Source organism: Oncorhynchus mykiss, chromosome 19, assembly GCF_057628025.1.
Source record: "Oncorhynchus mykiss isolate SJ-2025 chromosome 19, ASM5762802v1, whole genome shotgun sequence".
In the NCBI taxonomy this organism is placed as follows: domain Eukaryota; kingdom Metazoa; phylum Chordata; class Actinopteri; order Salmoniformes; family Salmonidae; genus Oncorhynchus; species Oncorhynchus mykiss.
The window spans coordinates 63203998-63228164 of NC_143040.1; the positions used below are offsets into that span (position 1 = coordinate 63203998).

Below are 24167 nucleotides of genomic sequence, written 5' to 3' on the forward strand. Positions count from 1 at the left end.
CCATATGTCACACAGAAAAGGATTATCAAGTTAGATTCATGTGTAGCATTTAGAATTAGAGCGACATAATTGAATACAGTGGCTATTTTGGCAGAGCTTTCCGGTGTACCAAGTGCGGACATGGTGAGCAGAAGGGCAGCTGCATGCATGCTCATGGAGGCTCATGACTCCCGCTTTCACAGGCTTGGACCGAAAACATAATAAATGTTGAAAGTATTTTGTCTCCCATTGTTTACTTTCAATTCTCCAGATGTTCTAAACATGTGAAAGTTTTATATGGTAGTTAACGGGCAGTCACGCTTGAACTGCCTCTTCCTCAGAAACCATTAATAAACCATAAACAGCCTAATGTCTTCTCAACGGCGCATTTGTTTCATACCGTTTCTACACTGAGAAGAAAGGCAGAGGGGCTCTCATTCGCGGGGAGTTTATTTAACTTTACAACTCTACTCTGTGGTTGAACAAATAACCATTCAGCCTCTTGACCAACACGAGAGACGGTAATGGCAGCCGACTGTAGCTGGACCATGGTGCTTCACCTCATGTCCTCGACTCCTGTTGTTTGCTACAGTATACATGAACATCTAATCCATTGCATAACAATAGGTTGTTTCAAGTAGGAACTTATCCAAACATGATAGGAGTAAATATAGCTATAGTCGGCTGATGGGCCAAGAGTGAGAAGACGTCTGGTTCGGTGTGCCGTTATAGGATGCATTGAGCACAGGAATTCAGCTTATGTAACCCACTGCCAATTATGAATCTATGATTATATCACAACCTTGCAGACTACTTTAAAGTTCAGGGTTCACATGCTCTATATAACATTATTGGCAATAAAAAATGTGGATGCTGTACCAACTTCTATTCTTTGACCGGGCCCTTTAGTTCTGAATAGCTTTTCATTGCAAATTAAAGGGAAATAAATGTTCCACAACGTGTTGCCCTGGGGAAAAGGCAATGAAATAACAATGTTATGACATATCGATTGAGAGTAAAGAATGATTGTGTGGTAACATTGGAATTTATCACAACACAAGTACCTTAAGCCTCGTCTCGTCTCGCCTCTCAGAGCTAATATTTGTAGTTCCATTACACATGGTTTACTCTACCCATGATGCTCTGGTGGGTGGGTCAAAGGGCTCCCAGCCATCCGAAATACGACGGCCATCACTGAGTATCTGTGACCCTTCCTCTGGCCCTCACCCCCCTCACCTTTCGTCTGTCTCTGTGATTAGTTTGACCATATGAAAGGGACTTAAAATGAAACGCCAACAGACCAATGCCCCAGGAGACTCTGCTCCTCTCCAGCAACATATACATGTTTGATCTGCAGTGCACATTAAATTATAGTTAGGGTGCCTCTGATGTTCAATTCTGGCTTAGTGCTCACTCTACCAGTCACACAGTTAACATGCGTCCCAAATTCCCTGCTTAGTGCACTACTTTTGACCAGGGCTCTTAGGTTCAAAGTATGGAAAAGAGTGCCATTTGGGAAATACCAATAGTCTGAAGCTGCCTCGTCTCCATCTTAATCCATCCACGAGGCTTTAGGAGTGTATCAACTGTCCCCGGGCCTGTTTCCAAAAAAATTGATTTACCTTTACCTACCTGTGCCGTAACATGTGAAAGCGTTCAAGATATTAACAATTTGAATGCAGGTGGTTGTAATGGGAGGCAAGTCTAATGTTACATAACGGGTGGAATGGTTTAGAAATAGCACCGACTGACTCATTCTCTGTGTCTATTTCAGAGCACTGAAGTGGCCAGTCTTGATAAATATGTGAGTAAATGTTTTAGTTGCTCTTTCAACATTTCCAATCCTTTGACACTGGATTCTGACTTAATACTTAACGAATCAGGACTCAGGACATGTTGAATTGGATAAGATATGTTTTCCTGAATTGTGAAATATATATGGGCTTCAACAGTTCCTCCGTGAGTTTGTCATATGTACTCAATTCCCAAAGTTTTCACACAGAAAAAAATGCTATGCATACTATAGTCTACAGTATATGCCATCGTGAGGGGTTGATTCGACTCATATGCAAGTAAAATAATGCCCATCAGAAAGATATCTGTCATGCTGCTTGAATCACATGCAAGCCAGCTGTGTTATTTGAATCCCATGCAAGCCAGCTGTGTTAATTGAATCACATGCAAGCCAGCTGTGTTAATTAAATCACATGCAAGCCAGCTGTGTTAATTGAATCACATGCAAGCCAGCTGTGTTATATTGGTCACAGGCCTGCGAGGTCAATGGAGTTTGATATGGACACGATATGATCCCTGTGTTTTCCACTGAGCTGTGCACTTACTTCCTCCTCCTTATTTCTCTCTCCTCTTTTTTACACCCTCTCCTCTTTTCTCTAGATCCCTTCGTTCTCTCTCCCGACCTCTTCTTCAATCTTGCTTGCTCTCTCTCTCTCTCTCTCTCTCTCTCTCTCTCTCTCTCTCTCTCTCTCTCTCTCTCTCCCTGTCCTCTCTTTGGCCTCAGCCTGGGCCTCTCTGCTTTTTGAAAGGTAACAGAATCTTCCGAAATGACCTACTGAAAAAACGTGGAGTTGATTCACTGACGTCCTATCAGGGAGAAGCAGCACAGAGGATAGACCTGTGTTTTCTTTCCATGCTGAAGGTGTCCGTTACTGACTCCAGTGGCTGTAAAATGGGCAGAAAGGCAGTGAACCAGAGAGGCCTGTCTTATAAAGGAAGAGATGGAAGACAGATGAGAAGTGTTCAATATGCAAACATTTCCAGACAGGCAGAAGACAGCGTGAGCAAGAACCGAGGCACCTGTTCCTCTTGCTTCAGTAGAACATTTTAAACATATGGCTTTGTTGGAGAGAAATGGGGCTCTGCCAAAATACTTGAACATACAAGTTCAGCTGGTGCGCTGTAACTTTTTACACTTCTCAGTGAAATCAAAGGGTTGGCGCTCCTCAGCTGAGTAACTTGGTTCCCCTCCGTTTCCCTGCCAAGGCGAAAGATGTGAGTCTGAATTCCGTCTCAGAGCAGAAATGAAAACGGCAAAATACCTGCAGCAAGTTCCTCACCACAAACGTCTTTCATCAAAGTGTTTTGGCACTGCGGTGGCGGAACTACAGCACTTGTCCATAACGTAGGTATTCATAATCCTCTTTCATCTACATCATTAAACAAAGGTAGAATCTGTCCAAGTCGAGGGGGAGAGTTTGAAACTTTGCCGACATAAAAGGATGACGAGGGAGCGGTGCGTGTCCATACCAACATGTTTCCCCGTCCGTATTATTCTTAGCACATAGTTTCAAGTCAAAACAAGACAGGTTTCCTGAGGAGGGGTGCCTCACTGAAAGCCCCCCCCCCCCCTCTCTCTCTCTCGCTCTCTTTCTATAGGGGCGGCCAGCACTCATCCATCCCCCTGTAAAAGGAGGGAGTGTTGTTACCCCTCTCTCTTTTTTTTGCTTTTTCTCACTGTTTCTTTCTAGGATTCCCTATTTTTCACTCTTTTTCTCGTTCAATCATTCAATCTTTTTCTCGTTCAATACTACCTCTCCTCTTTTCTCTAGATCCCTTTGTTCTAGAGAGACAGCTCTTCTCTCTCTCTCTCTCTCTCTCTCTCTCGCTCTCTCGCTCTCTCTCTCTCTCTCTCCAGTGGCTTTAAGTGCTTCCAGCTGCCGACATTGAAATTGAATACTGCCTCCCACACACATTTTCTGAGAAACACACACACACACACACACACACACACACACACACACACACACACACACACACACACACACACACACACACACACACACAGTAGGACACACATTCATGGAAGCACACACACAGACAGACAGACAGACAGACAGACAGACAGACAGACAGACAGACAGACAGACAGACAGACAGACAGACAGACAGACAGACAGACAGACAGACAGACAGACAGACAGACAGACAGACAGACAAAGGCACAGGAGGGTATGTACACTTCTCCCACTGAAACGCATGCCAGTTGTTACTTTCTGCCTCTCTGCCCCCCTCGCCTGCCCCCCCCATACCCACCAACCCCTTCACCCAGCCCCTCCATCGACCGTCCACTCTCTTTTCCTCCAGACTGGAAGGATGTGGGTGATGATTTATAGAGCATGTCCAATTGGTTGTGTTTGTCAGAGCCCGGCACCCATTTTTTCCCTCTCCAAGGGTCGCAGGCGTGTTTGTTAGGTAGCCGGCCAACGAAAACACCTTGCAGCATGCAAACCCCCTAAAAATGGCCTTCTAAGCAAAACAGGGAGGAGGAATGCAGTCCCTGTCAAAGAGGGGTTTAGGTGGTTTATGCCAGGGCTATGTGTATTTCACTCTAATTAAAGTCTAACTCGTGTTGATATGGACTGGACCGGGCCTCCTGAAACACTAGAGCCTTAGTCTTCCGTAGCAGCCAGCAGCATAGCTGTCAGGTTTTTCATCATATTATGAAATCAAGAGGAAAGGGCCAGAGGACAGAGGACCTGTTGCTGGGTATAAGACTGAAGTAGTCAAGGGAAAAATTGTAACGGAGTGGGGCGGTGGAGGGCAGTGGGGGTCCGAAGGGGTGTTACCATAGCTGCTAAACTTGCATTCAGGTCTTTTTGAGGGCTCGAATCTGGGGTATGGCGGGGTACAGCGCCTAGCTAGGACTGGAAACTTAGAGAAGGCTTTAAGCCTCTTAATCAAACTCCTCATAACTCAGTGGACTGTGGTGAAGGTGCCGAGCGCTGCAGCTGTCTAGCAACCAGAGACCCTGATACCCATGATACTGGGGGTTGTGGTTTGCTTTAAGTGTTTGTCTTTGTGTACACACTCATTATTGCAGGTGGCAAAACCTACACACGCTGTCTGCAAGAATAATGTATCTGTAAATAAAAAATAAATAAAAAAAGTGATATATTGTCATTGAGCATTATGCAGGGATATATTTTATAAAAGAAGACATACGTAGAGACCACCACATTTGCCTGCAAACCATCATTTATCCTTCTGAAAAAATAGGCACCATGTTCACATTCCCTTCATCTGCCCCCCAAATGATACACCATGGTCTGTCTGACAAGCCTTATCACCACGCTGGTGCTCCAGCCTGAGCTGCACTCTGTAGACTCCACCAAAGAACCCTAGCTCTTTCTATGAAAGGCACATCTTAGCTGAAATGCTGCTGCGGCACAAGCATGGACACATGGAGGAGTTTGATGAACTCATCCCACACTGCTCCATATGAGCCATGGTGAATTCCTCCCTCCCTGCCAGTCAATCCCTGGGGAGGCAGTCAAGAAAACCCTATTATATTTGAGGGCAGGCACCGCTCAAACTGACAGCAACTGCTGCAACAGCAAAGTCGGGTGGCTGCCGAGAGAGACAGAGACAGAGAGAGAAATAAAGAAAAAAAATAGAGAGAGAGAGAGAGGGAGAGAGAGAGAGAGAGAGAGAGAGAGGGAGAGAGAGAGGGAGAGAGAGAGGGAGAGAGAGAGGGAGAGAGAGAGGGAGAGGGAGAGGGAGAGGGAGAGGGAGAGGGAGAGGGAGAGGGAGAGAGGCCTCATGCCTCAGACATGGCAAGTTGGTGTTCCTTGGTTCAGATGCTTGGATTGGAATAACCGTGATTCTATTTGAATGACCTTTGGGTCTGGAGGCCCAATTGATTGGAATGGCCGGGTACCGATGGGGAATAATGGAAGAAACCTTTGCATGTCCTATTGTTGAAATGGGTTAGTATGTAGGAAATAACGATAGCTAAACACGTATCAGTTACCACTTTTACAGGGATGTTACTTTTAATGGCTTACTCAAATAACACCTTACGTGACCAATATGTGAATACAAGACAGATGATATGTACCTTGACAAGCAAGGAATGAGAACTGTGGTAAGGAATTGTAGTGTAAGGTATCAACAGAACATGCAGCGATTATCTGGAAAAATCTAATTACAGGTTAGGGACCAATAATAACTTACACATTTAGCAAAATAGTTCTGGATAGAACCAAAGAGGGTTCTATGCTTGCTGCATATATGGCACCCCTAAAGTTTCTATATAGAACTGAAATTGGTTACTGGAACTGGAAATTGGTTTATGGAGCACAAGGGTTATATATGGAACCAATTTTGGTTCAAGGAAGAAGAACCCCTGGGGTTCTGATTAAAGAACCCTACAAAAGGGTTCTATATAGAACCTTTAGGGGTGCCGTATATGAAGCAATCAAATGACAATTGTTGGTTCTACCCAGAAACTTTTTTTAAAGAGTGTAGCTGTCCCTATTAGACAGGCCCTACAGTCAGATAGCCTGACAGACAGGAAGTAATCTCTATAAGATGTGATACCTAATAACACACTGATAACAGGTGAAAGATTAGGAGAAGGAATGGATTTCATTCTTTTTGACTTAACAAGAGGCACAAAACATGAAGAATTCCCTTCCCATATAGTCATGAAGGGTATCACCATCCACCATCTGTCCTGCTTGTCACTAACAGACTTGACTTCCAACACCTCACACATACTTGCGTCTTCGGCCTTTTGTACCGGTCTTAAAAATGTAACAAGAACAACCTGAAATGGTACAGCGGACGTTTGACTAAATCCACATTAGATAACAAAATGTATTCCACATTAAAATGGTACAGCGGACGTTTGACTAAATCCACATTAGATAACAAATATATTCCACATCTCTATGTCTCTCTTAAACATTAGTTAACATAGTCAAGGATTTTTTCCAGCTACTTCAGGTTTCTGATTTCGGTTCTTGAGGTTAACTGAAAAGTTATGTACTGGATTTCTAAGATTAGTCTCCCTGTCTTGTGTGTTTGAGTTACATAGGGCATCATGTCTTCAGGGCCAAGCAGCCAGGAAAGTAATGACCTCATTGAATCCTACTAGCCCACTATGTAGTTGCCATTGATTTCCCATGCAATTGCCTGAAAATTGGTTCCCAATGTGATCCATGCAAATCAGATCCTCCTCTAAATCTGCACATCAAAGACAATATTCAAACTAACGTATTACAGACATTATCTAATACATAACTGGAGTTATAGGTGCATATCACAATTACAGAGGTGATAGAACGCAGCCTTGGGGGACCCCATCTTTCAGAGAGCGCAAACAAACACATAAGTAACATTCCAGCTCGGAAACTTGCTTTCTCACTGAGGGGGGATAACAGGGAAAAGGCCAAGTCTGAGTCGGCAGATCACACATAATCGCCTCCCTCCCACACAAAGCTATCGATGCTGCTGCCTCTCTGTGGGAACTTCCTGATGAGAAGCCAGGGACAGGGGGCATTATCATTCCAACCATCACCTTCACCAGATGTGCTGCTGTTTTTAGGTCCGGTAGGAGTGGCGTCTGACCCTGTTCAACCTCGGTCTAATGAAAGATGGACTGAGCTGAATTCTCCTCTAAACTATATATTGCCAGATGCAGATCTTATATAAGTCATATAGGAGTCAATGGAAGGAGATGGAGGATTGGGTACTTCATAACAGGATATATGGTTAAACAATGTTATAGTTATAGGGTGACATTTTAGAGTCAAGTATTTCAGGATTAAATATCAAACTTTAGCGTTAGTCCTGTGTAGCTCAGTTAGAAGAGCATGGCCAAGCGCCAGGGTTGTAGGTTCAATTCCCATGGGGGACCAGTATGAAAAAAATATTAAAACGTATGCAGTCACTCTGGATAAGAGTGTCTGCTAAATGTAAATGTCTGTGTCATTTCTCTCTTGGAAAGGACCATTAGGTGTCTGGAACTCCATGAAATTGCCTTTATATGTCAAAAGTGGTTTACAATGTGAAGTTCTAGGTCAATCAACTGTTTGTGTGGCATTGTGCATCACTTCAGGGACATATAAATCAAACCAACTCCCAGTCGTTGTCCTCCTCTCCTCCGGCATACACTCAACATGGTGGGAACGCATAGATGGCGCATTCAAGTGAAACCCTGGGTATAGAGTGAAAAGACAGCAGTTCTGAGATTTTAATCCTTACTTCATCATCATTGTCATAAATTGCCATTAACGATGCAATTAACCTAGTTGTTAGAGATCATTGCGCAAGGCAATATCAATATTGTGTGTGAGCGCACATATGAAGTAATGTACAAGGACTTTATAAATGCGAATTCTATAATACATAGTAAATGATCATGCTGGGTCTCGCAATCCAGTATCATCAGATTCCATACCGAGCATGTATTGCACTCTCAGTACCACTGTTATTGACTATTTAAAGGTAAATGGAAAGTAACATTTGGTACAATATAATGACATCAATTACCATCTGGTCGTCTAGGTGTCGGTTAGACAACCTGGCAGTCCAGTAAACGTATTTGTCGACAGGTACTGGATGTGTACTGACAGTTTTCATCACCAGCTGTGTCATGAATCATCACCAGATGTGTCATCTGTCATCACCAGCTGTGTCATGGATCATCACGAGCTGTGTCATGGATCATCAACAGATGTGTCATGGATCATCACGAGCTGTGTCATGGATCATCAACAGATGTGTCATGGGTCATCACCAGCTGTGTCATGGGTCATCACCAGCTGTGTCATGGATCATCACCAGCTGTGTCATGGATCATCACCAGCTGTGTCATGGATCATCAACAGATGTGTCATGGGTCATCACCAGCTGTGTCATGGATCATCACCAGCTGTGTCATGGATCATTGTATGTGAAAAAGGTTAAGGTAAATGTAAATACAGTCAGTGGGGGTATATTGACTTGAATGTTGGAGTATTTGTTTGCAAGGAAATTGCGCGTGCACCCATATTCATAAGAAAATTCTAAATATTATTTTCAAATTTCTTGTCATGCCAATGGACTAAGTAATATATTATAGGCCTACATCCTAACGTATTTTTCTATTCCAAATGTAAATTCAGCGAAATATATGATGCTCAACATTCATCTGTCTAAATGCGTGACTCTCCGATCCTCAATTATGTCCTTGAGCTGCCTTTGCATTGTCAATCAACGACATCTAAAGTGCCTTTCCGCAACTCAGTTTGCTCCAGGAAGATTGACTTCAACAACAAAGTCAGCACTGATTCCCCCCTTCTCACCTTTCAGCAGACTCATCCCAGACATAAAACCCCACCTTCACATAAAACCAAGCCACGAAACACTAATCCAACCTGTTTCTATCCTTTACGGTCTCTCCAAGCACAATTACCCATGATCACACAATCAGCGTTTGATTTTATGAGCCAGACCTGGTGCAGTGCTGCAGGGTAGGGAGGGTCCAGGGCTAAGTAGTACACACATGTTCACACACACATGTTCACACACACATGTTCACACACACATGTTCACACACACACACACACACACACACACACACACACACACACACACGTTCACACATTCACACATGTTCACACACACACACACACACGTAGATGCAGACGCACACAAGCATTCACGCAAAACATACACACATACACACACAACACTACCCCCCGCCTCTCCCCCCTCACCGTGCCCTTGGCTGTTTCCCAGATTCCAGATGACGTTGTGACAGGCCGAGTCACTGGAGGTGAGCCTGTGGGATGACAGACTAGAGCCTTTATCAGTGACCTGCACATTGCCAGCTTACTTTTTGAAGATTAACCCCAAGATTGAAACCCTAAACTGCCCCCTGCCTGCCTGGACTGTCTGTCTGTCTGTCTGTCTGTCTGTCTGTCTGTCTGTCTGTCTCTTTACATATTTCAGGAGTTTTAACCCTTGCAGCTCTGCGGGCTGTAATTGGCTCATTTCCTGCTCATGACGTTCCTGGTTTGTTTTAATTGACTTGGCCCTTTTATTGGCTTTGAGATGGTTCAAATCGGAACCAAATGTAGAGGCACAGAGGACGCTAGCTTAGGCTATCTGATACATGTTGAGAACAAACCGCTGGATGCTAACAAGAAAGCCCAGGAATCAGAACGGAAGTGGTTAGCATGTTCATGGAGGACATGCTAACCATATATATTATAATATATTACTTAGAGCTGCTTCCTGCGCTTGGCCCTCCTATGTTGAACATAATAAACAGCTCTCTATCCACCGGATGTGTACCAAACTCACTAAAAGTGGCAGTAATAAAGCCTCTCTTGAAAAAGCCAAACCTTGACCCAGAAAATATACAAAACTATCGGCCTATATCGAATCTCCCATTCCTCTCATAAATGTTTGAAAAAGCTGTTGCGCAGCAACTCACTGCCTTCCTGAAGACAAACAATGTATACGAAACGATTCAGTCTGGTTTTAGACCCCATCATAGCACTGAGACTGCACTTGTGAAGGTATAAAATGACCTTTTAATGTCATCAGACCGAGGCTCTGCATCTGTCCTCGTGCTCCTAGACCTTAGCGCTGCTTTTGATACCATCATTCCACATTCTTTTGGAGAGATTGGAAACCCAAATTGGTCTACACTGACAAGTTCTGGCATGGTTTAGATCTTATCTGTTGGAAAGATATTAGTTTGTCTCTGTGGATGGTTTGTCCTGACAAATCAACTGTAAATTTCGGTGTTCCTCAAGGTTCCGTTTTAGGACCACTATTGTTTTCACTATATATTTTACCTCTTGGTGATGTCATTCAGAAACATAATGTTAACTTTCACTGCTATGCAGATGACACACAGCTGTACATTTTGATGAGACATGGTGAAGCCCCAAAATTGCCCTCTCTGGAAGCCTGTGTTTCAGACATAAGGAAGTGGATGGCTGCAAATGTTCTACTTTTAAACTCGGACAAAACAGAGATGCTTGTTCTAGGTCCCAAGAAACATAGAGATTTTCTGTTGAATCTGACAATTAATCTTGATGGTTGTACAGTCATCTCAAATAAAACTGTGAAGGACCTCAGCGTTACTCTGGACCCTGATCTCTCTTTTGACGCACATATCAAGACTGTTTCAAGGAAAGCTTTTTTCCATCTACTTGCTTACATTGCAAAAATCAGAAACTTTCTGTCCAAAAATGATGCAGAAAAATGAATCTATGCTTTTGTCACTTCTAGGTTAGACTACTGCAATGCTCTACTTTCCGACTACCCGGATAAAGCACTAAATAAACTTCAGGTAGTGCTAAACACGGCTGCTAGAATCTTGACTAGATCCAGAAAATGTGATCATAGTGCTAGCCTCTCTACACTGGCTTCCTGTTGAGGCAAGGGCTGATTTTAAGGTTTTCCAGCTAACCTACAAAGCATTACATGGGTTTGCTCATACCTATCATGGGTGGGGTATTATCCTGCCTGTTTGGCCCTGTCCGGGGGTATCGCCGGATGGGGCCACAGTGACCCCTCCTGTCTCAGCCTCCAGTATTTATGCTGCAGTAGTTTGTGTCGGGGGGCTAGGGTCAGTCTGTTATATCTGGAGTATTTCTCCTGTCTTATCCGGCATCCTGTGTGAATTTAAGTATGCTCTCTCTAATTCTCTCATTCTTTTTCTCTCTTTCTTTCTCTCTTTCTTTCTCTCTCTCAGAGGACCTGAGCCATAGGACCATGCCTCAGGACTACCTGGCCTGATGACTCCTTGCTGTCCCCTGTTCACCGGACGTGCTACCTGTCCCAGACCTGCTGTTTTAAACTCTCTAGAGACAGCAGGAGCTGTAGAGATACTCTGAATGATCGGCGATGAAAAGCCAACTGACATTTACTCCTGAGGTGCTTACCTGTTGCACCCTCGATAATCACCCACTGTGATTATTATTATTTGACCCTGCTGGTCATCTGTAAACATCTTGGCCATGTTCTGTTATAATCTCCACCCGGCACAGCCAGAAGAGGACTGGCCACCCCTCATAGCCTGGTTCTCTCTAGGTTTCTTCCTAGATTTTGGCCTTTCTAGGGAGTTTTTCCTTGCCACTGTGCTTCTACACCTGCATTGCTTGCTGTTTGGGGTTTTAGGCTTGGTTTCTGTACAGCACTTTGTGGCATCAGCTGATGTAAGAAGGGCTTTATAAATCAATTTTTATTTTATTGATTGATTGATAGATATGGAGTAAGGATAGTCATTTTTTAGCAACAGCTTCTGCATCTTAAGTTTAAATATGTGGTTGGTTTTCTTTGCCTCTGATCCTACTACGGGAGGCTGAGTCTCTGGCTTAGTGCACTTCCATGCCGTCCCTAGGAGGGGTGCGTCAAGTTTTGCCAGGCTTTTTTGCGCTATACTCGACTTGAGTGGGTTGAGTGACTGATGAGATCTTCCCGTCCAGTCTTGCGCCCCCTCGTGCTAGAGCGGTGGAGGAGATCTTAGTGGGCTATACTCAGCCTTGTCTCAGGGTAGTAAGTTGGTGGTCTGTTGATATCTTTCTAGTGGCGAGGGGGCTGTGGCAAAGTGGGTGGGGTTATATCTTGCCTGGTTAGCCCTATAGGGGGGTATCGTCGGACAGGGCCACAGTGTCTTCCGATCCCCCGTCTCAGTCTCCAGTATCTGTTTTGCAATAGTCAATGTGCCTCAGGACTACCTGGCCTGGTGACTCCAGGCTGTCCCCAGTCCACCTGGTCGTGCTGCTGCTCCAGTTTCAACTGTTCTGCCTGCGGCTATGGAAACCTGACCTGTTCACCGGACGTGCTACCTTGTCCTGGACCTGCTGTTTTCATCTCTCACTCTCTCTCTCTCTCTCTCTCTCTCTCTCTCTCTCTCTTTACCGCACCTGCTGTCTCTGCCTCTGAATGCTTGGCTATGAAAAGCCAACTGACATTTACTTCTGAGGTGCTGACCTGTTGCCCCCTCTACAAGCACTGTGATTATTATTATTTGACCCTTCTGGTCATCTATGAACGTTTGCATGATCTAGAAGAACAATCTGGCCTTAATGGCCATGTACTCTTATAATCTCCACCCGGGACAGGCAGAATAGGACTGGCCACCCCTCAGAGCCTGGTTCCTCTCTAGGTTTCTTCTGAGGTTCCTGCAGGGGTTTCTTCCTAGGTTCCTGCAGGTAGTTGTTCCTTGCCACCCTGCTTCCTTGCCACCATCGCTTGCTGTTTTGGGTTTTAAGCTGTATAAGCACTTTGTGTCATCTGCTGATGCAAAAAGAGCTTTATAAATACATGTGATCGATTGATTAAATAGAACCCATATTTGGTCCGGTTTCATCACAACTTTTCAAACTAATGACATGCAGCAAAATGTATATTCCAGTCTTGAATTTTCCATGGATAAGGTAAATGGCCTATCAACGAAAGTATAAACACTCCTGAATGCAAAGCATTCTTTGAGTTTTTTAATGGCATCTGTAGTATGAGTGGAGTGTGTTTGGTGAAATTGTAGTTGTTTCGCCTCCAAATTGCAGACAACATTCACTCACAGACTGTTTTTATCAATGATAAAATCAACCTTTCAAAACTGTAAGCTTGAAGCACCACAGAGGGAATTTTTCTGAGCAGGCAAAGAAAAAAACACCTACTGTATGCCAGATACAGTGTTTAGAGACAAAAATCAATGGTAGTGGTAGGGTCCAGTTGAGTGCCAGGTGACATTATTTGACATTGTGTAGTCCTTTCCTACAGTCAGATGACCTAGTGGACTCATCAAATCAAATCAAATCAAATCAAATCAAATTTTATTTGTCACATACACATGGTTAGCAGATGTTAATGCGAGTGTAGCGAAATGCTTGTGCTTCTAGTTCCGACAATGCAGTAATAACCAACAAGTAATCTAACTAACAATTCCAAAACTACTGTCTTGTACACAGTGTAAGGGGATAAAGAATATGTACATAAGGATATATGAATGAGTGATGGTACAGAGCAGCAGAGGCAAGATACAGTAGATGGTATCGAGTACAGTATATACATATGAGATGAGTATGTAAACAACCGAGATGACCTAGTGGACTCATGGGTGGAATGTTATGTTCAAAAACCCGCTGAAAATTCAATGCTTTTATGTCAAGCGGTTTTGTTATATTTCAGTCTTCTGTGATGTATATAAACTGTAATATTGGCATGTAAACTCAAAATGGACTACATTTCAACTCTATATCTGACATGGTACAGTTGTCTTATTTTTTTAAGCCAATAACCATGTGTATGAGGTGTATACTTTTGTTTCAAAGTACATTTGTTTAAGACTACCAATAATCAATCTGTGTGACCCTGATTTAGCCCACTGCAGTAAAATGTTAACCACTCCATTTATTGCATTGTTAGAATAGTACCCCCTAGTTCTGGCCTTGAAGTGGGGACCATTGTCCAGGTTGCTAAGGTTGTCCAGGTGCACCATGGTGTTGGAAGCTTCCTGTCTCCCAGTTAGACTTTTCAATGACTCTAGCATGGCGGGCATTGTCCTTTCCCGCGGTGCATCTGAAAAGAAGCAGCAGCCTTTTGTCAATGTCAGAGAGGTGACTTGTTTTTAACTCTTCGCAGACAGGCACTCACTGGAGTGTGTGTGTGTGTGTGTGTTTGCCTAGCTTGAATAAGCCAGCTGCCCTTTCTTTGACCATGTACTGTGTTGCCCTCACTTTACAATGCTGCACTGGAAGCCAAATTTGAACCAGTGTTTTAATGTTGCTGTTTTAGGAGTAGCCTACATCTGGAGATTTTCCAAAAAGCTATAAAAGTGAGATTTCGAAGTGTACTGTTTAATTGGAGTGTGTGTTGATTTTTTAAAACATATAAAGGCAGTCTTGACTAAATATGATATTAGAGGCGCTGAACGGCTAGGAAATGTGCCTAGTTAATGACTAAAACATGGCGGAAAAGACCAATAGAATGGGAGCCAAAGAGGAAGCCACAAAAGTACAACAATGTCAGCTCAAATTAGCCAGAAGAGCACGAACAGCCAGAACTGATGATGTGTTTAATTTGTCCTAGTTGAGCCCACCTTTCACAAAAGTGTACAGCTCATAGCTTTCAACACCGGCTTTTCCAAAATATTTACACTTTCCCACATTATCCCCAGAGGAAAAGATGTCCTGGATTTTGCTCGGGATCGAGTATATCTAGGAATACCGATGGTCAAGTTTCCACCACACACGTACAGGATGTAACATCCCCTGTTACCCTCGACTCCACACTTCCACTGACGAGGTATTAGTCATATAGAAACAGACGCACATTCAAACTCCTCTCTCTTCCTCACTTTCTCTCTCACTTTTCCTCTCCTACTCCACTCTACATTTCAAGCCCTACCCTGTAGAGAGCTCCTCACATATTTTTGTCTGTGCGAGTGGGCAGCGGTGTCAGCTCTCTCCCTGTGTTCCGCTACCAGATGGTTCATCTCACCTTAATAAGAAACACATTCCTTAATCAGATTTAGCAGAAAAAAAACACACTTCAATAATTCAATCGCCTCTTGGTCACCGGTTCCTAACAATGAGTTGACAACAAAATAAAATATGATCTCCTTCGAATAATTTGACACACTGAAATATGTTTAGTGCCTCACAAAAGCAGAGAGATGTGATAACATACATAAAACCAGCGCTTGAACCCCCCCAAAAATCTAAAGCTAGCTAAACACCATACCCACACCTTTCTGCCTGTCTCTGCCTGTGTCTAGGTATATCTAGAAACTTTCTGTCCAAAAACGATGCAGAAAAATTAACCCACGCTTTTGTCACTTCTAGGTTAGACTACTGCAATGCTCAACTTTCCGGCTACCCGGATAAAGCACTAAATAAACTTCAGTTAGTGCTAAACACGGCTGCTAGAATCTTGACTAGATCCACCCCCAAAATGATCATATTACTCCAGTGCTAGCCTCTTTGCACTGGCTTCCTGTTAAGGCAAGGGCTGATTTCAAGGTTTTACTGCTAACCTACAAAGCATTACATGGGCTTGCTCATACCTATCGTTACGATTTGGTCCTGCCATACATACCTACACGTACGCTACGGTCACAAGATGCAGGCCTCCTTACTGTCCCTAGAATTTCTAAGCAAACTGCTTGAAGCAGGCCTTTCTCCTATAGAGCTAAATTTTTATGGAATGGTCTGCCTACCCATGGGAGAGACGCAGACTCGGTCTCAACCTTTAAGTCTTAATTGAATACTCATCTCTTCAGTAGGTACTATGATTGAGTGTAGTCTGGCCCAGGAGTGGGAAGGTGAACGGAAAGGCACTGGAGCAACTAACCGCCCTTGCTGTCTCTGCCTGGCCGGTTCCCCTCTCTCCACTGGGATTCTCTGCCTCTAAACCTATTACAGGGGCTGAGTCACTGGCTTACTGGTGCTCTTCCATGCCATCGCTAGGAGGGGTGCGTCACTTGAGTGGGTTGAGTCACTGACATGATCTTCCTGTCCGGGTTGGCGCCACCCCTTGGGATGTGCCGTGGCGGAGATCTTTGTGGACTATACTCGGGCCTGGTCTCAGGATGGTAAGTTGGTGGTTGAAGATATCCCTCTACTGGTGTGTGTGTGTGTGTGTGTGGGGGGGGGGGGTTATATCCTGCCTGTTTGACCCTGTCCGGTGTCTTGCGGGCGTGCCTTGCGGGCGGAGGGCGAGCAATTGCCGTACCATGCAGTGATGCAATCGGTCAGGATGCTCTCAATGTTGCAGCTGTAGAACCTTTTGAGGATCTCAGGACCATGCCAAATCTTTTTAGTTTCCTGAGGCGGAATAGGCTTTGTCGTGCCCTCTTCACAACTGTCTTGGTGTGTTTGGACCATTCTAGTTTGTTGTTGATGTGGACACCAAGGAACAGCTCTGCTGTTTTAAACTCTCTAGAGACAGCAGGAGCAGTAGAGATACTCTGAATGATCGGCTATGAAAAGCCAACTGACATTTACTCCCTCGACATCCACTGTGATTATTATTATTTGACCCTGCTGGTCATCTATGAACATTTGAACATCTTGGCCATGTTCATGTTCTGGCACAGCCAGAAGAGGACTGGCCACCCCTCATAGCCTGGTTCCTCTCTAGGTTTCTTCCTAGGTTCTGGCCTTTCTAGGGAGGTTTTCCTAGCCACCGTGCTTCTACACCTGCATTGCTTGCTTTTTGGGGTTTTAGGCTGGGTTTCTGTACAGCTCTTTGTGACATCAGTGGATGTAAGAAGGGCTTTATAAATACATTTGATTTGATATCTTTGTCTGCCTGTGTCTATCTGTGTCTGCCTGTGTCTTGGTCTATCTGTCTCTGCCTGTGTCTAGGTCTATCTGTGTCTGCCTGTGTCTATGTCTATCTGTCTCTGCCTGTGTCTAGGTCTTACTGTCTCTGCCTGTGTCTAGGTCTAGGTCTATCTGTGTCTGCCTGTGTCTAGGTCTATCTGTCTCTGCCTGTGTCTAGGTCTAGGTCTATCTGTGTCTGCCTGTGTCTAGGTCTTACTGTCTCTGCCTGTGTCTAGGTCTAGGTCTATCTGTGTCTGCCTGTGTCTAGGTCTATCTGTCTCTGCCTGTTTCTAGGTCTATCTGTCTCTGCCTGTTTCTAGGTCTATCTGTCTCTGCCTGTTTCTAGGTCTATCTGTCTCTGCCTGTTTCTAGGTCTATCTGTCTCTGCCTGTTTCTAGGTCTATCTGTCTCTGCCTGTTTCTAGGTCTATCTGTCTCTGCCTGTTTCTAGGTCTATCTGTCTCTGCCTGTTTCTAGGTCTATCTGTCTCTGCCTGTTTCTAGGTCTATCTGTCTCTGCCTGTTTCTAGGTCTATCTGTCTCTCTGCCTGTGTCTAGGTCTATCTCTGTCTGCCTGTGTCTATGTCTATCTGTCTCTGCCTATGTCTAGGTATTACTGTCTCTGCCTAGGTCTATCTGTGTCTGCCTGTGTCTAGGTCTATCTGTCTCTGCCTGTTTCTAGGTCTATCTGTCTCTGCCTGTTTCTAGGTCTATCTGTCTGCCTGGTTCTAGGTCTATCTGTCTCTGCCTGTTTCTAGGTCTATCTGTCTCTGCCTGTGTCTAGGTCTATCTCTGTCTGCCTGTGTCTTGGTCTATCTGTCTCTGCCTGTGTCTAGGTCTATCTATGTCTGCCTGTCTCTAGGTCTACCTGTGTCTATCTATGTCTGCCTGTCTCTGCCTGTGTCTAGGTCTGGCTGTGTCTGCCTGTCTCTGCCTGTGTCTAGGTCTACCTGTGTCTATCTATGTCTGCCTGTCTCTGCCTGTGTCTAGGTCTGTCTGTGTCTGCCTGTGTCTGCCTGTGTCTAGGTCTATCTGTGTCTGCCTGTCTCTGCCTGTGTCTAGGTCTATCTGTGTCTGCCTGTCTCTGCCTGTGTCTAGGTCTATCTGTGTCTGCCTGTCTCTGCCTGTATTTTTTCTCTGCCTCTTGGCATGGTGCCAGTGCATTGCTCGAGGATGCCCGCAGGTGTCTGTGGTAGCCTATTCCATTAGCTACTTGTGTAGGCCCACGCCTCTCGTTCCTCAGAGATACCCTTCTACTGATGAGCAGATCCTAGATTCCCAGAGATCCCAGAGCAGATCTTGGATTCCCAGAGATCCCACAACAACCAACGTGCACCTGAAGCCTGCCATCTGTCACGGGATAGGAGCGCCTCCACCTTCCCTCTGACCACTTAGCTTCTTCCTTTCACTCAGACAGCACATGGACAACACATGATTGGCTGTCAAAGTTGGGGGGCATCGCCTCACAACCTGAAAACAACCTGAGAACACGAGGAACATGATCCGGAACAAGGTGTTAGACACGGACATTCCTGAAGACAAGAAACTCATTCATAATATATGTTCAAGACTGTAGTGTTGCCCATGCTAGCTAATAGAAAATGAGTTTAGGGACTTGTGACATAACTACACTGGTTAAATGGCACTATTTTTACATACTCTAATGAGACCCTGTAATGTTTTAGAGTAGTGTGGAAAATGATCTATAGCGCATGGTTTTAGTCTAGTGTTTAACCTCTCTGGGATATGTGGGACGCTAGCATCCCACCTGGCCAAAAGCCAGGGAAAATGCAGAGCACCAAATTCAAATAAATTTCTATAAAAATCTAACTTTCATTAAATCACACATGCAAGAAAACGAATTAAAGCTACACGTCAGATTTCAAAAAGGCTTTTCGGCAAAGGCAAATTATGCTATTATCTGAGGATAGCACCATATTAAACAAAGACAGAAAACATATTTCAACCCTGCAGGCGCGACACAAAATGCAGAAATAAAAATATAATTCATGCCTTACCTTTGACAAGCTTCTTTTGTTGGCACTCCAATATGTCCCATAAACATCACAAATGGTCCTTTTGTTCGATTAATTCTGTCGATATATATCCAAAATGTAAATTTATTTGGCGCGTTTGATACAGAAAAACACCAGTTCCAACTTGCTCAACTTGACTTCAAAATATCTCAAAAGTTACCTGTAAACTTTGCCAAAACATTTCAAACTACTTTTGTAATACAACTTTAGGTATTTTTTTTACGTAAATGATCAATAAAATTGAAGACGGGATGATCTGTGTTCAATATAGGAAGACAACAAACTGAAGCATGCTTTCTGGTCACGCGCCTCTATCTAACAGTACACTTCAAGCGACCTTCGTTCAAGATGGCCGTACTTCTTCATTACACAAAGCAATAACCTCAACCAATTTCTAAAGACTGTTGACATCCAGTGGAAGCGATAGGAACTGCAAGAAGGTCCCTTAGAAATCTGGATTCCCAATGAAAACCCATTGAAAAGAGAGTGACCTCAAAAATGGTTTGTCCTCTGGGTTTCGCCTGCTAAATAAGTTATGTTATACTCACAGACATGATTAAAACAGTTTTAGAAACTTCAGAGTGTTTTCTATCCAAATCTACTAATACTATGCATATCTCATCTTCTGGGGATGAGTAGCAGGCAGTTGAATTTGGGCATGCATTTCATCTGGACGTGAAAATACTGCCCCCTGTCACCAAGAAGTTAGACGGTCGTAATGCTTTGAATTAAACTCCATCTTTAATTAACTGCTTGACACACACACAGAAAACACAACAACATGTGTTGATGTATGGTGCAATACCAAATCATATTTACACTGGTTAGTGGGAAATGTTAATTATTGGACACCGGAAATCAGGAACAGCTGTTTTGGAGAGACACTAATGATGTCATGCCCAGAATCATCAATAGGGAGCCTTACACCACGGGGGGCTGTCACTCAACCGACAGAATGGGAGCGCCAGGGCCTCTGTTTGGGGAAGTCACCTGTCACTCATCTGTGCGGCCGTGGGGGAGCAGCTGGGCCAGCCAATCAGAGGCAGTCCCAGCACAGCAGGCCCGGGACCAGGAAGAATGGAGCCATCTGGTAGGAGGGCGGGTAACGAAGACTCTACATGGGGAGCAAAATAGAGCAATGACATGTGGTAGATATGTTGCCGTGGAGAAGAGGAAGATATAACGAGGACATCCTGTCCATCAATGCGGCCAAGGCTGTTGTTCAGTCTTATTCTGATTCAAATCCGATGCACAGGAGGTTGGTGGCACCTTCATTGGGGAGAACAGGCTTGTGTTAATGACTGGCGCGGAATGGTATCAAATACATCAAACACATTTTTTCCATGGTTTCCAGGTGTTTGATGCCATTACATTTGCTCCGTTCCAGCCATTATTATGAGCCGTCCTCCCCTCAGCATCCACCTGTGGGCAGATGATGTTAGCAATAGACAGGTCAAAGACCTCAGAGATAGATCTCAGAGACGTTTTAAACATTTTTATTTCACCTTTATTTAACCAGGTAAACTAGTTGAGAACAAGTTGTCATTTACAACTGCGACCTGGCCAAGATAAAGCAAAGCAGTGCGACATAACACAGAGTTACACGTGGAATAAACAAGCGTACAGTCAATAACACAATAGAAAAAAAGAAAGTCTATAGACAGTGTGTGCAAATGGCATGAGGAGGTAAGGCAATAAATAGGTCATAGTAGCAAAGTAATTACAATTTAGCAGATTAACACTGGAGTGATAGATGAGCAGATAAGCAGATCATGGTGTGTAAGTAGTGATACTGTGTCACGGCCGTTGAAAGAACTTGACCGAGGTGCAGCGTGGTAAGCGTACATATTCCTTTTTATTGATAAGACGCCGACAAAAGCAATAAACAATCCAAAAACAACCGTGAAGCTAAAGGCTATAGTGCCAACAAACAAAGACAACTTCCCACAAAGACAGGTGGGAAAAGTATGGTTCTCAATCAGGGACAACTTTCCCTGATTGAGAACCCTACCCGGCCAAAACATAGAAATACAAATAATAGAACGAAAGAACATAGAATACCCACCCCAAATCACACCCTGACCAAACAAAATAGAGACATAAAAAGCTCAGGGCGTGACATACTGGTGTGCAACAGAGCAGCAAAGTAAATAAAAACAATATGGGGGATGAGGTAGGTAGATTGAGTGGGCTATTTACAGATGGACTATGTAGAGCTGCAGCGATCGGTTAGCTGCTTAGATAGCTGATGTTTAAAGTTGGTGAGGGAAATGTAAGTCTCCAGCTTCAGCGATTTTTGCAATTCGTTCCAGTCTCTGGCAGCAGAGAACTGGAAGGAAAGGCGACCAAAGAGGTGTTGGCTTTGGGGGTGACCAGTGAGATATACCTGCTGGAGCACGTGCTACGGGTGGGTGTTGTTATCGTGACCAGTGAGCTGAGATAAGGCGGAGCTTTACCTAGCTTTACCTAAGTCGAGGATCGGTAGGATAGTCAGTTTTACTGGGGTAAGTTTGGCGGCGTGAGTGAAGGAGGCTTTGTTTTGCAAAATAGATAGCCAATTCTAGATTTGATTTTGTATTGGAGATGTCTGATATGAGTCTGGAAGGAGAGTGAGAGATACACCTCAGTGATAGACCTCAGTGATAGACTTCCCAGTGTAGGAGCGTGTGGTCAGCATTAGGATAATGTCCAAGACTCGTGTAACAAATATTCCATTGATTAGTGGCACATACAGTACCATGCATCAACACATAGCATAGCATCATTGTGGTATCATTGTAACTAACGACCATAACTTATCCAGCTGAAGGATATTGCTGTGATGACAGCGGAGGTCTATTGGTCAGAATGGATTAGCAAATATCAACATTTAAACTAACAAATTGAAAATGATGACAACAATGACGGTGAATTCATTTCATAACACATTTGAACATGTTCGGCACCCAGTACTTTCTCTATATGTAACAGTGGTCTTCATTACTTTGATAAGAAACAGATCTGCTTTGAGATAGTTCATAGGAAATGGGATTGAATGAGAATTTGTGTGCTATATTTACTAAATCATCATAAATATTGGTTAATAATAGACTACACCCAATTTACTGAGTAGAGTATTGGAAGCATAATCTCAATCTCGTTAATTTCTCAATAACATCCTCTGCAGAATTTCACAATTTGCATTTTGGTATTGAGAGAGAGAGAGAGAGAGAGAGAGAGAGAGAGAGAGAGAGAGAGAAACAGGCAGAAAGAGAGAATAGAGAGAGAAAACTGTCCGTCTCGAGTAGGCTTTCCACCCTTTTCCCAGCAGAGAGGATATAGTAGATAATTACCGATTCTAAAACATGTATCTTTGTGTGGCGCTCTGAAAGGAGAAACTCTCAAGCGTTGAGGAGATAAAGGCCTAAACAAAAGGGGCCCGAATTGGACCAGGATTAGCTTTAATGGTGGTAATTACAAGAGGGGATAACATCATGGTACTCTATGCCCATCACAACGGGCCTCCTATCACAGGGTGGACGTCAGGAGAGAGGGGAACAACGTGTGAATCAGCTAGGGCCTCTATCCTGTTCGGCTGGCTCGCCAACTGGTGCACATTATTTTGTAAAACACTTGGGTGAACCCATCAATGCCTGGCTTGCCTGCCCTCTTTGCACTAAAAGCTACTATCCCACCGCCCCAATAATGGCTGATGCATAAAGAAAGGAGGCCCTCCAACACTGTTGCTTCTTGAATTACACTCTGAGCTGATGGCTCAGATAAGAGCTACCCTACAGACAGGCCTGCGCTCAGCCTCAGCTTATAGTATGGCTGGTAACGATTTAATATGACTGACCACATCCATTTCGCATTTATAACACAGCTATAAGGATTACATTAACATGTTATAACAGGTTCCAACGTCATTATTAAAGGTTAATGAAATATATCCATAGCATATCTATAGTGCATTTATTTCATGCTATGCAAGAGCTCATATTTAGGTATCTTAATAGATGCCTTATTACAATGACAGCGTAGTGTCATCATTATTGTTGTTCTCAAAAGTGTGCTTCTGTCATACCAGCGTTAGTGAATATTCCCAAAGACCCAACCACATTTAGGAAATGATGCTGATATATAGCTGGCACTAGTCCCATTTCCCCCACTGGCTAGTATATGCCTGTGACTTACCTCTCTTCTTCTTCTTCGTCTTCTCACTGAGGTAAATGGGGCATGAAGATCCCAACAGGGTTGAATCCAGGTAAAGTTTATAGATCAGATCTTGTAGTTGAGGGTCATATCATAACTCTTTCGTAACTCAATCTCATTAACAACCCTCCTCCACATCACAATTAATTTGGTCATAACAGTCTGTAACACACACATGAAGGATCTATGAATTCTATGCAGTCAAAGTAAAGTCAAATATATTTTCCCATTCATGAAGCATTAATAGCGAAGCACTTCATGGTAATTAACTTTACAGTTTGACACACTTATCTTTAACACAAACATTAAAGGTCAATGTATGAATTATATGTAGTAATTTGTATTTATAAAGCAATTATAAACACGCCTCACTTATCAACAAGAATAAGGATACAACACAGAATGTTAAAAGATAAAAGATGTTAAAAGATTTTCCAGATGTAGCTATGATTTTTTTGGGACATTTTACAGATGTTGCTAGCTAGCTAGCTAGCACAGAAACAATTGCTGAAGACATCGATGAAGAATCCTACTATTGACAATTTTTCAGTTGGACTTTTTTAAATATTTAACAACGATTCATATTCAAAGTATTCAAATTCAATTCCCCATTTCAGACACATAGCAATAAGTATTTTAGTGAGTAAAATATACTAACACAGGGTGGTAAAGCTAGCTAGCGTTTCTCCCTTATTCATTAAAGTAGCTACCTAGCAGCTAGGTAAGCCCCTGACAGGATGTCAACACGTTTTCCAACTCTGTAAATAGCTATAACGTTACAAAATCATCATAAAACTCATGAAATAATGTTAGCTATTTCATTATTTACATTGCAGTTTTGCACAAAAGGAACCTTATAAAATTGGACAAATTAAAGGGTAGGAAGCATGA

General features: G+C 43.5%; 1 long non-coding RNA gene across 2 annotated transcripts; it reads right to left on the reverse strand.

Annotated features, from left to right (window-relative positions):
* Window positions 1–11441: 11441 nt before the first annotated feature.
* On the reverse strand, window positions 11442–23545 carry LOC149975261 (uncharacterized). 2 transcript variants are annotated; one of them, XR_016489038.1, is made up of 4 exons: window positions 20076–23541; window positions 19068–19142; window positions 18386–18530; window positions 11442–14304 (listed from the first exon to the last, which is right to left on the reverse strand). It is a non-coding gene; the product is annotated as an uncharacterized LOC149975261 (long non-coding RNA). The 2 variants fall into 2 exon arrangements; XR_016489037.1 differs by having other exon boundaries at window positions 11442–18530; window positions 20076–23545.
* Window positions 23546–24167: the final 622 nt, after the last annotated feature.